The sequence below is a fragment of the Dermacentor andersoni genome, chromosome 4, assembly GCF_023375885.2.
Source record: "Dermacentor andersoni chromosome 4, qqDerAnde1_hic_scaffold, whole genome shotgun sequence".
Taxonomy (NCBI): Eukaryota; Metazoa; Arthropoda; class Arachnida; order Ixodida; family Ixodidae; genus Dermacentor; species Dermacentor andersoni.
In genome coordinates, this window is record NC_092817.1 from 71,649,518 (window position 1) to 71,667,868 (window position 18,351).

An 18,351-nucleotide genomic window follows, 5' to 3' on the forward strand; every position below is an offset into this window, starting at 1 on the left:
TCAGTACCCAATCGCGCGCGTGCTTAAAAGTACTTGCAGAACAGCGCTCTGAGATTGACTCAACAGGTCCAGTGCTGTGCGGCTTTTCTCCGTAAACGGACTGAACTTTTAAAAAGTGTTTCGAGCTTTTTGTATTTATTTTGTAGAGGACGATTTATACCTCCACATTATTCAAGTACCTGTGTAGCTCGTAAATGCTCCACTTAGGCAGCGCTTAACAGAGTTCAGAAATTGTTGCCATTTCAAAGAAAAAGTCAAATTCTAGTGAGATGTTTGGAGCATATATTTATAGACACTCGTCGTTCATAACTCCGCATACTGTACGAGACCGCAATGCACAGACAGGCATGAAATGGCGCTGCAGATACGCAGGAAGCGCGCGACAAGCCTTATCAGCGCATGCTTTCGGTAGCGCATGGACTTGCATCATTACTGATAACGTGCGCGCGTTGTCTGGCAGTGCGTTTCGCCCCCCATGCGGTATGATGCTGAAGCTTGCGCTGCTACTGCGCTTGCCATACCCCTCCGAAGAGCGCCTGCCTGCTGTCTTTCTCTTCATTTTCCTTGGGCTGTAATTGCGCAGAAAACCGGCTGAAGTGGCCCTTACGCAATCCGTTACCAAAGCTTGCGGTAGAACTCCCGAAGGCCTCGTTAATTTCCCAAGCTGTGCTGATTCAGCCTTTACAGCGAGTGGATATTCAACATTCGTGTTGTGGCTATGTCCAGGAACGAAGGCCACTCGACAGCTTACAGTCTATACTCACGGTTCAGGCAAACAGTTGTAGGCGTCACCTCACGGACGATCAGTTCGCTAAGCCGCTACATTAATTGCTACGTGGGGAAGGCCCCCACGCTTTTATGTAAATAGGCATGTATGCCACAGGGCATAGATGCATATTTCCCCTTGAGCGCGCGAAAGCTTTAAGTCAGATGCAGGCGATCTAATAAAGTCCTGCGACTACTAACTGCATTGCTGGGGACTATCCGCATGCCGGGTGTAGACAATCTAATGAATGAATGAAAAAAGTTCGGCAGCACGTTGCACTCCTGTAGCGCGTGAAGGCGAAAGCCTGCTACACGCGTGGTAATGCATTCAGTTATATCATCGGAGCGGTCAGTATTCTTGGAAGACATAATGAACCGCAGTGTGAAGTAAACCTATGGCGCTGTAGGTCGACCCTCTTAACGACACATGCGAGCACCTAATGCACTACCTAAAGGTTATTTCAATTCTTTCTTTCGTTCTCTCTTTCTTTCCGTCGTTGTTTGTTTGTTTGTTTCGTTCTTTCTTTCATTCTCTTTCTTTGTTCTTTTTTTTTTGTTCTTTCGTCCGTTCATTCTTGTCGTTCCTTCTTTCGTTCTTTATTTCTTTCGTTTCCTCATTCATAATTAGATATTACATATTTTCTTGCTTACGCGTGTATGAGCCATTCCTGATTATATTTTTTGCATCACTGATTTTTTGCACCACTGGAATAGACGCCACTTTTTTCTGGCGTGAGCCAGTGCAACGAGCGACTTAAGGCTTTTGCCTTAATAAATTTTGTTGTAAAAGGGCCGGCTCTATGGTCTACGCTGGGGTGTAGAAAGCTGGGTAGGGTATGGGGAATAATAAAGAAAGAAATATTTCTCAGACAAAATTGACTCAAGCCGACTCTAATATACATAGAGTGTGGAGTATGGTACTAAAATTATGCTATATTTTTGCAGGCTGAGACGCCATAACAAAAGCAAATAAATTAAAAGAAATTGGATGGTTTAGCCCGGAACGTCAAAGTGTATGATGAGGGACATCGTTGCAGGTGGCTTTGGATTAATTTGAACCCCCTTGTGATCTTTAACACGCACCTAAGCCAAAATACGCGACTGTTTGTTTTTTTCTTGCATTACACCCAATCTAAATGCGGACGCCATGACTGGGAGTCACACCCGCGACCGCGTGTATAAAGACAGCAATACGTCGAAGTACACATATCTCTACGACTTATGTGGATCATTGCTATCGCGGACATGTGGTGCGTAGGGCCGGTGTGACTTTTCTACGAGCGATACCTCTTCCTCGATGAGCCATCGACAGGTCACTGTACTAGGACATTGTTTGGTACGATATAGGAATGAATCCAGGTTACGTATGACATCTGGCCTAAACCACTGTCACGCTAAGTTGAAGCGTATGCGACGGCAACAGCCAGAAGATTTCAGTCCTTCTTTCTGCTTGTTTGTAAATCCACTTTCCGCGCGTGTGCTCACGTGAATGAGTGCGGTGGCGAGGGAAGGGGGGTGGGGATTGCAGAATGTTTAGAGAGTCAAGCTAAATTGTTCTGTTCTTTCTTTATTATTATTAAATGTAATTAAGGAGAGGTTGGTACCTATGCGTGACGCCGGCTACTCCTCTTCTCTTACGTGATAGTTATCTTCGGAAAGTTGCCGAAAATCACCAAACTGGACAAATAAACACATGAACAAACATTCATGTACTAAGTTTCAGTACTGCAATATAAATAAATGTTCGTGCAACAGAAGAGTGCACATAGCATAAATACTCACGAAACCAAAACGTTCGCACAGAAGATGTTGGGCACTTGAATGCCGCACTCTAAATGCAACAAATACAAACGCTACATGAACGCGAAGATACAATTAACATGTAATTTAGGGTGCCTGTTAATAATAACAATGCGAGCTATAACTATTGTATGACTTAGTATTGTTGTGATATTTTTGATTCCTCCAAAAATTGTACGAAGGCGTGCGCAGTAATGGTTTGAAGATTTTCTGTAGGCCATGGACCTAAAATGATTCCTAAGGATAGTGGTCGTCTATCCAAGCCATGTAGTCTTTTGGAGAAGTTCTTTCGGGGAGAATCGTGATATTTACAGTGTAGAAGAAAGTGTTCTGTGTCATATTCAGCCTCTTCACATGAGCATGTAGCACTGTTAGTTTTTCTTTTCATATACAGGAAGCTTTTAGTATAGGGAATGTCTAGTCGAAGCATATGAACTGTTGTTTCAACAGATCGACTAATTTTAAATGGAGTATTGAATTCTATTCCAGGATCTATATTATATAGTTGAGAGTTCTGCGCATCATTGCTGAACCAAGTTTCCTTGGATAATCTACCGCACAGTTTGTTCACTAGACATCGCGCATCACTCGTCGCTAGAGGAAGTAGTGATAATTCATTCTCTTGATGTGCTGCACGTGCCATGTGATCAGCTGTTACATTTCCCATAATTTCACGGTGACTTGGAATCCACTGCAAAGTTATGCCGTGGCGTAGATCTCTCGCTATGGCCATTGTCAATGTGCTATTTGCTTTTCTTAAGCTGATTTCTTTTAAGCACACAGCAATGAGGCTTGTGAGTCAGTCAGATTTACCAAACGAAGTGGTTCTGACTGCTGACATATGTAACGTAAAACACCAAGTATTGCGTAAAGTTCTGTAGGTGTGGACGTTGTAAAGTGGCAAAGCTGATAAGCTGTTTTCTCTTGGTATGCAGGTATATAAAACGCAGATGTAGAGCTTTGTTTCCAGCATGATCCATCGGTATACACGTGAATGCGATCTACGTACTTAGTTTAAAGATGTGATAAATTTAATTGTTTTAACGTAACTACGGGCATATTACATTTGCGACCTACTCCAGGAATTGAAGTGACTATTTCTGGAATATCTAGTCGCCATGGGGGCAGAGTTGCGCAAGTAGGCCAGTATTCGTAAGCAAGCAGTAAGTACTTGCACCGCCGTATTTCTTCATGTATGCGTGCAGCGGTTCTATCCTGAAGGTCTTGGCATACTGGATGATTGGCGTGTTGTGTAGCCTAACGAAGAATGTGACGACAAGTTCCCGTAAATCTTAGTACATGAAAAGTTGGTTGGCGTGACTCAGTAATTACCAAAGCACTGGCAGATGCACGCGGAACACCAAGACATATGCGAAGGCTTCTGGCCAGCAATCTTTTCATTGTTTCCTCTAGATTACAGGATATTCCAGGTAGCAAAGAAGCAGAGTATGCTATTCTTCGTCTAATGATTACCGAGTGAATGTGTAATAAGGAAGAGGTTGAACTGCCCCATCTCACTCCAGCAAATCGACGGAAAATGTTGATTAGGGAGTTGACTATCTCCTCTAATGTTTTTATTTGGGGAGCCCATGATAGCCATTCGTCTATAATAATACCCATGACCTTGTGTTTTCGCACAAGTTGCAGGCGCTGAGAGTCCAGCACGAGCTGGAATCTCTTCAGGCATTTCTTTGTAAGAAGTACACCTGTTTTATCGTGTGAAATAATCATACCTCTGCTTTTCAAAAAATCATTAATTAGTGCTGGGCCAGCTTGTAGCTTTTGCTGAACGGCTTGAACACTCGAGTCAGATGCCCATATGCGCAATTCGTCTGCATATAGTGAGTAATTCAAGGTAGCAGGAATGATATGCGGTAATTCAGCCATAACACAGGTAAAGAGAAAAGGACTGAGTGCACTACCCTGCGGAACGCCTTGATTCACATTATGCTAGGTGCTTTTTCCATCAGCAGTTTCAATAAAGATTTTCCTGTCTCTTATGAAATCCACAATCCATCTCAGTGTTCGGCCAACAAGGCCCAACTGAATTAACCCATGTAGTACGTGAGTATGGCTGGCTGTGTCAAGTGCACGCCTTATGTCTAGAAACACTACAACGGTGATTATTACACAGCTCCTCTCATGATCTACGTATGTAACAAGATATTAAATATCATCCATTGTAAACCGCACCTGCGGAAGCCCGCCATATTTTCGGGTAGTGCGTTGGTGCATTCTGTCCACCACTGCAGCCTTGCGTCTAATATTATTTCCATAAATTTACATAGGCAACTTGTCAGACTGACATGGCGGAAAGAATCTAGCGATAAAGGAGTTTTAACCGGTTTTAGTATCGGAACCACTCGTGCAATTTTCTAGGAAGGAGAAAGACATTCCGATATTCATGCATCGTTCAGTAATTTTAACAAAGCTTTTGTGGCCACAGAACCTAGGTTTCTCAGTGCAGCTTATGTGAACCCGTCCGGTCCAGCCACTGTCCTCTGGCGGCAGGATACAAGTGCGTTCTTTAATTATTCAACTGAAAACGGCTGATCCAGGTCATGATGATGGCTATTGATAGAAAAATCGATCGATACTTTGACTTGTTGGACAGAGTTATTGTATACAGGTGTTTTTACTGCTGCACTCGGGCGTGTAGTAAGCTGACAGAATTCGTTTGCGACGGCCTTTTCTGGTTCTTTCTGGACTAAAGCAAGAGCTCTAAGTGGTCGTTGGTCTGTTACTGGCCCATTAAAAAAGCGCACAACATTCCATATTATTTATTCAGGTGTAAGGGGAGTAGGTGTAGAATACCTGCCAGCGCTGTGTACCTATAGGCACTCAAGCTGCCGACCCATACGATTATACATCTTTTGACATTATCTGTATTCTTCAATAGGGCTTGTTCGTCGGTATTTTCTTTCAGCTCTGCGGCGTATAGCTCTGAGCAGGCACGTACCCAAGGGGGGGCTCGGGGGGGCCCGGGCCCCCCCCGAAATCAAGTGACATACCCCCCCCCCCCCTCCCCTCTCACGCCACCACTCCTCATACATTCCTAAAGCGCCGCCAGATCAATGTTGAGACTTGGCAGCTGTTCATCGGTCAGCATTATGCTGCCTTTTTCACTCCTTTTAGATGGCGGTAGTTATCGGCATCTCTTGTAATGTGAAGGACGGTTTTCTCATAGATTCCGCACCCGCGCGATTAACTCGAGATGCGTTCAGTTGTCACCATCTATTCAACCGTCACGCGCATAGCTCTTGCTTTTGTTAGTTCAACCTTCTTTGTTTAGGCTGATCCTGGGACCAGGTGAGGGATGCGGCTGTTACTCAGCTGGTCTGTACTTTCATGGAACGAGTTGCGGCCGGAGAAAACGCCAGTTGCGTTTAACTTATCCCTTTGCTTCATTATTTCCTTGAGTTACGGCTCGCCGCGACGCTGGCAGATGCGCCGGAAGCGCTGCCCGGAACCATATACACGTGATATGGGTTAGATAAAGTGGGAAATAAAATAATGTGAAAGAGCGTGCATCATGAAACCCTGCAATAACCCTTAAATCCATAAGCAAGATGACTGTCGCCCGTTACCTCGTCTGTTTTTCCCTAATTGTATAGCACTTCTCGTGCAAAATCGGCAACCGGAAACAAAAATCGCAAGGAGTTGAGAAATTAAGCGATCTACTAAGGGAGAGAGCCAAGGCAACAACCAAACTGCGAACAAAAGCGAATAATAAAAAGGTTAACCGTTGTTTATGAGAATATTTATGGATCAACATCTTTTTATTTAAAAAGGAAATAGAGAAAACGCCGCCGGAAGTGGAGAACAATTGCTTGTTTTGAATGACGCTTCTACAGTTATCGGTTGAACCGCTTCACGTAGCCGCTTCTCTGCTGTCGTGCTTATGTGGGTGTTTTTCTAACCTTTCGCGGTGAGCGCAGTACGTCTAGAATCGCATAGTCCTGTGCTCTACGCGGTTGTATGGGACTGGCGGCCGCACAGCGTTACGCAATTCGCGGAACTGTCAAAACTGATCAACAAGGCGAAAATAACTGATATTCGAAACTATAACATGAGAAAGACTGAAGAAGCCGTAAAAATGAACGCAGCCTGAAATCAGTAAAAAAGAAACCTGGCATAGGACAAACCATGATGTATGCACTAAAAGATAAGAAGGATAATATCATCAGCAATCTCGAAGATATAGTAAAAGCAGCGGAAACATTCTAATAATAATAATAATATATGGGGTTTTACGTGCCAAAACCACTTTCTGATTATGAGGCACGCCGTAGTGGAGGACTCCGGAAATTTAGACCACCCGGGGATCTTTAACGTGCACCTAAATCTAAGTACACGGGTGTTTTCGCATTTCGCCCCCATCGAAATGCGGCCGCCGTGGCCGGGATTCGATCCCGCGACCTCGTGCTCAGCAGCCCAACACCATAGCCACTGAGCAACCACGGCGGGTGCGGAAACATTCTAAGCTGACCTGTATACAGTACCCAGAGGAGTCACGATATCTCACTTAGACACAGTAATGAACAGGATACAGAAACTCTCCTATAACTAGCGATGAGGTCAGAAGGGCCCTGCAAGACATGAAACGATGAAGAGCGGGAGGAGAAGGTGGAATAACAGTCGATTTAATCAAAGATGGAGGAGACATAATGCTTGGAAAACTGGCGGCTCTTTATACGAAGTGTCTATCGACTGCAAGGGTCCCAGAAAACTGGAAGAATGCAGACATTCTATTAATCTACAAAAAAGGAGACGTAAAAGAATTGAAAAATTATGGGACCATTAGCTTGCTCCCAGTATTATATAAGATATTTACCAAAATAATCTCCAATAGAATAAGGGCAACACTGGATTTTGTCAACCAAGGGAACGGGCTGGCTTCAGGAAGAGATACTTAACAATGGATCACATCCATGTCATCAATCAGGTTATCGCGAAATCTGCAGAGTACAATAAGCCTCTCTATGTGGCTTATATAGATTACGAAAAGGCATTTGATTCAGTAGAGATACCAGCAATCGTAAAGGCACTACGTAATCAAGGAGTACAGAACGCTTACGTAAAAAGCTTGGAAAATATTGCTACATGCGTGTGGTATTTGTTTGTTTGAACGAGGCGCGTAGGCGCCATCACTCCAGAAAAGAGGAGGAAGAACGAATTGGGCTCGCGCTGTGAATCTAACCGGTCAGCGCTGCAACCGTTGTTGTAAATATAATCTGTAAATAGTTTCTCGTCTTACTGACTCGTCCTTCGCGTAAGAATATCTACAGAGGTTCTACAGCTACCTTAATTCTACACAAGAAAAGCAGGGAGATACCTATAGAGAAAGGGGTCAGACAGGGAGACAATTTCTCCAAAGCTATTTTGTACGTGCTTAGAAGAATTCAAGCTATTAAACTGGGAAGGCTTAGGAGTGAAGATCGACGGCAAATATCTCAGCAACCTTCGGTTTGCCGATGACATTGTTCTATTCAACAACAATGCAGACGAGTTACAACAAATGATTGGCGACCTTAACAAAGAGAGTGTAAGAGTGGGGTTGAATATTAATATGCAGAAGATTAAAATCATGATAAATAGCCGGGCAAAGGAACAAGAGATCAGGATCGCCAGTCGGCCACTAGAGACTGTGAAGGAGTACGTTTACCTAGGTCAATTAATCACAGGGAACCCTGTTCATGAGAAGGAAATTTACAGAAGAATAGAAATAGGTTGGATCGCATACGGCAGACATTGCCAGCTCCTGACTGGAAGCTTACCATTATTATTGAAAAGTAAAGTGTGCAATCAGTGTGCAATCAGTGCATTTTGCCAGTGCTGACATATGGGGCAGAGACTTCAGAGCAAGTTAAGGACCGCGCAAAGAGCGATCGAACGAAAATTGCTAGGCATAACGTTGAGAGAGAAAGAGAGCGGTTTGGATCAGAGAGCGAACGGGTATAGACGATATTATAATTGACATCAAGAGGAAAAAATGTAGCTGGGCAGGTCATGTAATGCGCCGGTTAGATAACCGTTGGACCATTAGGGTTACAGAATGGGTACCAAGAGAAGGGGAACGCAATCGAGGACGACAAAACACGACGTGGAGCGATGAAATTAGGAAATTTGCGGGCGCTAGTTGGAATCGGTTGGCGCAGGACAGGGGTAATTGGAGATCGCAGGGAGAGGCCTTCGTCCTGTAGTGGACAAAGAACAGGCTGATGATGATGATGATGATGATGGAGGTGGTGGGCCCCCCCCGAAAAAAAATCCTGGGTACGTGCCTGGCTCTGAGCCTTTCGTATTCGGAGCCTACACCAGCGTAAACTTCAGGAATCTGAACAAACTATGAAAAAAGGTTTATTTCTCTTCTATAAGCGATAATAGACTGTAGGCCGCATCAGCTTGACTTGTAATGTGGTATCGAAATGCCCGCCAATTGGTTATCTTTGCACAGCGCCGATAAGTCGAAAATCGTAGTCTGGAATGCTGTATTAAAATAGGATAATGACCGCTACCCCTTGTTTCAATATATGTTCTCCATGTTGCTGCACATGTAATATCGTTTGAGCAGAACGTGAGGTCCAGGCAGCTGGAATAACTAAAGCCCCGTAGTAACGTCACTGAGCCGTCATCCAACAAACACATACCACTCTTCTGAATAGCCTTTTCTAGGTCATTTCCACGATGGTCACAGTAGGCACTTCCCCACATGCCATGGTGCACTTTGAAATCCCCACAAAATATTATATCTTTCGTGTAGTTCTGAAAGAGGCCCATCAATGTGGAAAGTGAAATATTTGTAGATGGTTGTAGTTAAATACTGACTATAGTGATAATTCCTCGTCCAAACCGAACTTCACATGCTACTTTTCTGGGATGTCTGTTGCTGCGGCGCTTAATAAGGCTGACTGCAAGTTTCTTCAAACACGGATCATCACTCTTCTTAGTCCTGAGGATCGAGAGGACGTATAAACAACGTAGTTACTAGTCTAAAAGCGTTGTCTGCACCGGCCTCTGTAATTTATAACACTAGAAAGGACAACTGAGCGACCTGTTTTCTAAAATCCGCACACTTAGAGCGAAAGCTATTCGCGTTCCACTGGGATATGGTGACATTCTGATAGCAATTATTCATGCCGCGCTTGCGCAATGGCTGATGTAGTGTTTTGCAATATCACTTGTTCCATCGGCAATACAGCGTTGACCTCTGGGAGGTTATTGGCCTGTAGAATCGTGGAAATTGCAGTACGGCTTTCAAAGCAGAAAGCAACATTGTTACGACAAGTTCAGCAATAGACGCAGAGGAGTTCGTCTGTTTCGTTACACTTACTGGTTGCGGTGTACTTGTATTCTTTCGCATGTTAGCCATGTGGCTGCTCTTCTGACGAGATCCCTCCTGAAATTCTTGTCGAGCTTGATGTTGGCTTGGTGATGTCCCAAAACTTTGCCCTCAGTGTTGTGGTCCTTTTGCGAATGTTGCATACTGCCTAGATGTGTCCTGATGCTTAGGCGCTTGCCGTCGAGGTGGTTGCGCTAGGTTCGTCGTATTCTTGTTTAGTTCAGGTGCACCACGCTGTTGTGTGCGACCATAGACAATGTCCTGTTGGTATTGAAGAGAGGCCGCTTTGTTCTGCGGGCATCCAGAAAATGATGGAGTGTGGGGCCCATTGCAATTCGCGCACTTAGGTTGTCTTACAGACTTGCAGTATTTGTGATGGTGGTCTTCTGCACATATTTTGCAGCGCCTTGTTCCTCGGCAGTTTTTGGCTAAGTGGCCAAATCGCCGGCAGTTGTAGCAGCGTCTGGCTGGCGCCAAATATTCGTCGACTGGATGGATAGTGAAGCCAAGCTACACTCGCCCTGTGATTGGTCCGTCAAAGCGAATTTGCAAAATTACATTTCTCACAGGGCGCGATTCGACGGTGTCATCTTCTTGACGTATGTGACGGCTCTGGCGTCTAGCTGATGTCACTCCTGCCTCTCCTAAATATTCTGTTAACAGTTCTTATGTGTATTTTAGAGGTACGTTTCTGATTTTCCCAACATTTCGCACGTCATCATCATTATCAGCCTGGCTACGCCCACTGCAGGGTAAAGGCCTCTCCCATACTTCTCCAACTACCCCGGTCATGTGCTAATTGTGGCCATGTTGTCCCTGCAAACTTCTTAATCTCATCCGTCCACCTAACTTTCTGCCGCCTCCTGCTACGCTTCCCTTCCCTTGCCATGGAATCCAGTCCGTAAACCTTAAGGACCACCGGTTATCTTCCCTCCTCATTACATGCCCTGCCCATGCCCTTTTCTTTCCCGATTTCAACTAAGATTTCATTTACTCACGCTTGTTCTCTCGCCCAATCTGCTCTCTTATTATCCCCTTAACGTTACACCCATTATTCTTCTTTCCATAGCTCGTTGCGTTGCCCTCAATTCAAGTAGAATCCTTTTTGTAAGCCTCCAGGTTTCTGCACCGTAGGTGAGAACTGGTAAGACAGAGCTGTTATACACTATTCTCTTGAGGGATAATGGCAACCTGCTGTTCATGATCTGAGAATGCCTGACCAACGCACTCCTGCCCATTCTTATCCTTCTGATTATTTCAGTCTCATGATCCGGATCCGCGGTCACTACCTTCCCTATGTAGATGTATTTCCTTACCACTTCCAGTGCCTCGCTACCTACCGTAAACTGCTATTCTATACTGTTAAACATTACTTTAGTTTTCTGCAGAATAATTTTTAGACCCACCTTTCTGCTTTGTCTGTCCAGGTATGACAGTCGATGTATGTCCGTGTATGTCCATGTATGATTCCGGAATAAATGGTTGCACTAGTAAGCCAGCCAATATTACACATGGCAACAAACTCTGTCTGAGTCGAGTGAACTCACAGTGGCTGAGAACCTTCCGTCTTTGTTCACTCGGAAAGAACCTACTTTCTCTTTTCCTAGCGTAACGATTTCTGAGGCTACAACATTTGGTTTCATTTTCCAAAACGTTTTCATTTCTTCAATTGGTCAGAATACGACAAGAATTCTTTTGAACCTCCTTTTTTCTATATGTCACAAGAGTGAAAAGATCTGCCTCCTCATCCATTTAATCTCTTCTTCTTCGCTAAGGGAGTAGGTCGATGTTTTCTCATTCATTTGGTCCCAATCCGATCTTCCACTCTCACCTTTTTCGGACCGCTTGCTCCGTCTCACATGCTCTCAGCTTTCCTCGTCGTTTCGAGGACGAGTGTTGGTGGTCGAATGAAGGAGACCCTGGCGGCTCCAGGCTTGCTACAGGCTTGTCGGTTCCGAGGCCATGCTGCGGTAATGGCGGCCCTTGCCACGCTTGCACATCCACGTTGCTGCCTTGCCCCTCCACCACGGTGCCAGTCGAAAGACAGCGCTTGGTGCCGTCACGCCGCTGAACGGTATGAGTGATCGCTGCTGATCTTGTCCTCGAAGCCGCAACAAGTTTCCACGATAGCCGCTCTTGTTGTTTTTGCCTCTTATGCCTGATTAGCCCCGGCAGCTACACTTATTCCTCTTAGTCTTCTTGCAGGGATACAGCATATTCAGAATAAAATTTCTCTGTTCTCGCGCTTTCAACCACCAGTTTCGTAATCAGTCGATCAGCAATGCGTGACACAAGTTGCACCTTATTTCCATTCCCAGTTGACGCTTGCATTTGACCGAGGAGTCAACGCCGTGCGCATCTCCGGTACAACTAGACACCGAATAGACATTCAATAATAGGATGCAAGACGTTTTCAGCGGGCGATGACACTAAAAGAAAGACAGACCCCTCCTGTTCTATGTCGGATAGTAACGCGAGCAGCATATAGATGTTAGAAAAAGGGTACGCGCAGTACCAGAGAACTTGTTAGGCAATGGTGATTTTTTCTATGCATGTTAGTTTGCTGTGATTAACCGCTTCAATCATTCAGCCTTCCTTGGGTCGGTTTGCGGTAGGTATATCTTGCCTCTGTTGCGAGCTTTAGTGTAAGGTATAAAAGGAGGGCACAAGAAGGAAATTCAGACAGCTGGTATTTCTTCATGTATCCTCGTTTCTCGCGCTTTAAGCCAAGTGTGTATACTTACCAAGTGAATGAAGTGGCCCAAACCATTTATAAACAACTAGTTTATTGTTTGCCATCACGATCTTTAGTTTCTTCTTTTTCTTTTTTTTGCTGGCACCTCTTTGAAGTCTTCCTGGTGTTAACCACTGTACTCATCGAATCCTATACCTCCCATTTCAAAAATGCACCCAATTCTCATATGGCTTGTTCTAAGGGGACGCTGATGAGTATCTAGACTGAACCAATACACGTCAACTAGGAAGCTGTAACTGTCACACCAGTCTGTATATTTCCCCAGGAAGTCAATGCACTTGCGACATCTATCCTGTGGCCTACTTAGGTCTCTGCAGATAAAATACTTCCGTCTGCTGTTATAAGCACCAATTCGTATCACTAGTTGCCTCCAGAGCACTATCAAATCGTTGCCAGTGAAGTTGATTCTTTTTGTTAGTTTTGAGAAATGATGATAGAATGCGGCAGGTGAGCGAACAGGGCGGATGAGGGATCACTTGAAAGGAGGTCAGTTTTGCATATGGTTCACCTACAGTAGGTGAAGAGTCATTGTCATGCAACCAGATGACATCTTCGGAGAGTCTCCCTAGGACGTGTTTTTTTTTTCTTTTTTCTTTTATGTTTTGCCTCAACTTCGCCGATTGAGCGCAGTATTCTGCATTCACGGTTGCACCCTGTTGGAGGTAGTTCACCAGCAGGTTACCTCCCTTATCATCCCCCCAAAATGTTGCCATCTGCTTCAGCGCCAGTCTTTGCACACGGAAGTTCTTTGGCCTGGGGGAACCACTGTACCTCCATTCCTTAGACTGTTCCTTGATCTCGGTATCATAAGGTAGATCCATGTCTCATCACCAATTGCCAGTTTGTCCAGAGAATTTTCCGAGTTTTTGCAAAATGTCCCAATAGAGCCACGTACGTTCTCAAATAAAACTCTTACTTGGGCTAGTTGGTTCATGCTTGAATCAGTAAAGGCAAGGCACAAAAGACCAGGACTGAGGAAGGACGCAAACGACAGGACAGGCGTCGGTTCTGTCGTTTGTGTCCTTCTTCAGTCCTGGTCTTTTGCGCCTTGCTTTTACTCATCCAAGTACGTTCTCCACACGTTTCTTCTTTTGCTCAGTTGTCAATGCTCCTGCTATCCACTTTGGTGAACGTTTCTCTTATCCCAGTCGTAGTGGATAATGGGACCAACTCCCTCACGTGATATTTCCAGATATGGAGCAATATTTTTGGCTTAAATTCGGCGGTCCTCCACGAAGATTTCATTAATGGCTTTCACATTTCCAGACCCAGAGACGGAAACAAGCCTTCCACTACATTTCTAACTTTCAACTCCGAATGGTCAGCTTTAACATTGACAACCTAAGGCTTAAGGGTAGAACATGAAGGGCTACTGTCACCCAAAACTTCTGGCATTTCACCATGGATCTACTTCGTACCCTTCCCTTGGAGAAACAGAAACTTGACTATTTTCCGGCCCCTTCTTCCTTTCCTCAGCGTAGGGTAGCCAACCGGGTTCAGATCTGGTTAACCTCCCTATCTTTCATTTATCATTTGCTCTCTCTCTCTCTCTGACTATGGTCCTATGCTCTTCCACGCTAACCTTTTCTGGAGATGTTGCTACTTTCGCTTTAGACCCCGAAATGAACAATAAGCTTACAGCCTAGGTAGCTTATTTTTACACCACCGAATATACAGGAATTGGCCAATATACCATCGAATTTACAGCTACGCAGCTCATTTTATGGGTAAGAATAACTGCCTTTCCGGACCCCTAACTCCTGGCTTCCCTACTTGAACTTTCGTATGGTGCAATATAGGCGACCGGAAGCAAACCCCCTGTGATAGGAGGATGTGGGCCCAGGCCTCAAGCACACAGGGATGGCACAATGAACACAGAGAGGCTTTAATGACACGGGGACGGGACTAGGATAACGTACACGATAACACACACACAGTTCCTTTCATAAATGTCTGTCGCGTAAGTATCGTCACGCTCAGCGTCAATGTAGGAAGGCGTCCGATAGCGCGTCGGTATCACACACTCACGGCACGAAGAGGCGCAGAGATGAATCTCGAGCGGCGAGTGGCGCAGGTGCTGGAGGCCGGGGCGGGTGCCCGGCACACGACGAGCCACTCGCGCGACAGCAGGGTCGGGACGTCAGCCCGCCACAGGGTAGACCGTTCGGAAGGCTTAGCTGCACCGGAACATGCCGGTGTCGAATGCTCGCCCAGCAGTGGAGCAGGCCGGTTGACGACCAAGGACAGCCCGGCCTGTTCTGCCAGCACACCCAGGAACACCGGCCTTGGGTAGATGACTGCTCGGCTCGTTCGGAAGGCCAGCCCAGGCAGCTCAGGCAGATCGCACGGCTGCCGTCTCCGCCCAGACACCGGCTCTTCTCTTCTTCTTCGTCCGTCGCCGCCGCACAGCAGTCACGCGCATTCGGCCGCGACATTCAAACAGTCCAAACTCCTATCACATTTCCCCCCAAGTTCAAGAAGTCGAGGAGGGTAGCAGTACGGAGTATCCCAAGTCACACAATTCAAATTATTACTCTCATGACACATTAGTCCGGGTCCGTAGCTATTCTACTTAGATAGTCTGCACCAACGTTACCACATTCACGAATACACTCCACATGAAAGTCATAGTCCATTAGGAGTAAACTACAACGTAGTACGCGATTGTTGACGTGCTTCGCCGACTTTAGCTATCGCAGCGGTTGGTGGTCGGACTGCAGGGTGAATGGTTTACCGTAAAGGTACACATGAAATTTCTGTACAGCCCACACTATGGCGAGGCAGTCCCTCTCAACTGTGGAGCAGACAGCTTCACGCGGCAAAAGCTTCCGGCTATCGTAGGACACGGGATGCAAACGCCCGTCGTGTTCTTGCATAAGAACTGCTCAGAGACTTCTCGACTTCAACTTTGTGTTGCTGATCCATAGTCAGTTGGTTCGAAATGGCGATGTCTTTTGATGTCTGCGTTCCGACGAGTGATGGGTAAAGCGGCGTTGTCTCTCCAAGCTCTAGACCTGTCGCGTCATCTGTACCCAGTGGGGCGCGTCCGACTAAATGGCGCGGCACCGTTCGTTGACAGACGTCGCACGATTTAACAAACCGTTTCGTCTCCGACTGGACCCCTGGCCAGTAAAATTCAGCAACAATTCGATCCACCGTTCTCGTCACACCCTGGTGACCGGCGAGGATCCCTTCATGAGCGAACTTCATCACCATCTCCCTGAGGTCTTTTGGCACCACTAGCTGATCTAGTATTTTCCCACCTGACACTGTGTGCTTCCTGTATAAAATGTCATCCTTTAAGTAATATTCGCTTGCGCGGCCATCCGCGACCATCATCTTGCCGACCTTTTCGAAGCATGCCCTCAGAGACCCATCATCCCTCTGTAAAGCTTTTAATTTGCCTTGCTCTATTCCCGTGACTGCGGGTTGCGGGACAGACAGTGTAGGCAGGGACCGTATCTTCGTTTCCTTTGTCACAGCAACGAGCTCGGTACCAGATTCGTAGTCTTCTATATGTCTCGAGGAGGCGGCTGCGTTTTTAGCTGCTGTGGACGTTTGGCCCTCTACGTCTGGTAGCTCTGCTTGAGCGGTGGATGACATCCTGTTGGCAGGGTAACTTGTCTTGTCGCTGTTGTGTTTCTGCGGAGACCATAAATTGGCCGGGTCATCAGGTGCACGGGCACCTTCAATGTTTCCCAATACCACATCATACAGGGGATCTCGCATACATTTAACTCGCGCGACGCCGGTAAAGAATGGACTGTCTAAGAAAACTATCGCTTCCGGTAAGTAGTGAATTGTGCGGTCCAGCAACATTACTGGACTTTTTCTTCCTGTCATTTTGTCCTCAGGTACCAAAGAGAGTCGCACGACCACGGTATTGCAGCCAGTGTCTCGTAAGACACGCACCGGTTGTGATTCAAGAAAGCCTCTTCCCACTGGCAGATTTTCACTGTCACATCTGGGACCTTGTCGCATTAACGTCAAGTTGACTATTGGGACCGTTTCGCCACCTTGAAGCACTACGTATCCGCCACTCTCTTCTGTCGGCTTTTCGGCTTGCGACGGAGCCAGAATACACGAAGCTTGTCCTTGATTTTCCCTTCTTGAGGCTTCACCTCCTTGTCTCTTTCTGCCGGACCATCCGCGACCTGTAGAGTTCTCTCTAGTCCGGGACCAGCACTCCGAAGCTTGATGTCCTGCTTTATCACAAAGGAAGCACCGATTAGTTGCACGCGGCATCGCTGTTGAAAGTTCAGTCTTGCGAGCAGAGTCTAACACGACCTCCTTGCATAACTTTTCTCTACCTAGATTGGTCAGGTTTTGTGCCTCCATAAAACAATCGGCATTCTTTGACAACATAGCGAGGGTATTACAGTTCCTTTCTTTCAGGAACACTCGCAGCGACGCAGAACATCTTCTCAAAAACTGTTCAGCAATCATGGTGTCCCTGAGGGAGTCGAAGGTCCTCTCAATATGGGACATTTCAAGCCAGTGGTCAAAGTAGCCCGATATTCTACCTGCATATTGTAGGCCAGTCTCATTTTCTTCAGGCCTTGCGTTTCGAAACTTTTCTCGGTATCCCTCAGCGGTGTACCGAAAGCGCTGAAGGAGAGTAGCCTTCAGCTGGTCGTAGTCTAGGGCTGCATTAGAATCAAGCCGTCCTATGACCGTCAACGCTTCTCCTGTCAGGCAGAGGCTGAGGGAGAGCGCCCATTTTGCGCGGGGCCATTCTTGACTTGTTGCCACTCGCTCAAAACGTTGCAAGTAAGCGTCTAAATCATCCCGGGCTTCGTTAAAGGGCGGGATCAACTTATGAGGACTGAATAGCTCAGGAGCCGCCCTGGTAACCGACTGTTCCGTAGTGCTGTCACTCTGTGCGCTTTGTACGCCAGCAGTCTTTTCCTGGAGCTCGATCTTGAGCTTTAGCACTCGTTCTTCCGCTTCTAGTCGTAGACGCTCTTGTTCTGCCTGCGCTTCGGCCTCCAGCGCCTGCGCTTTCGCGTCTTCCCGATGTTGGGCGCGCTGGTCGCGTTCCCTCACGATTTCTGTATCAATCCAACGCTTTAACTCCGCTCCTGTCATTCCTAGCTCTTTCCCTATGGCGTACAACCTCTCGATCTCCATCGCTCCTCCTGTGCGTTTGAATATCCTGGCAGGCTCGCCAAAATTTGTGATAGGAGGATGTGGGCCCAGGCCTCAAGCACACAGGGATGGCACAATGAACACAGAGAGGCTTTAATGACACGGGGACGGGACTAGGATAACGTACACGATAACACACACACAGTTCCTTTCATAAATGTCTGTCGCGTAAGTATCGTCACGCTCAGCGTCAATGTAGGAAGGCGTCCGATAGCGCGTCGGTATCACACACTCACGGCACGAAGAGGCGCAGAGATGAATCTCGAGCGGCGAGTGGCGCAGGTGCTGGAGGCCGGGGCGGGTGCCCGGCACACGACGAGCCACTCGCGCGACAGCAGGGTCGGGACGTCGGCCCGCCACAGGGCAGACCGTTCGGAAGGCTTAGCTGCACCGGAACATGCCGGTGTCGAATGCTCGCCCAGCAGTGGAGCAGGCCGGTTGACGACCAAGGACAGCCCGGCCTGTTCTGCCAGCACACCCAGGAACACCGGCCTTGGGTAGATGACTGCTCGGCTCGTTCGGAAGGCCAGCCCAGGCAGCT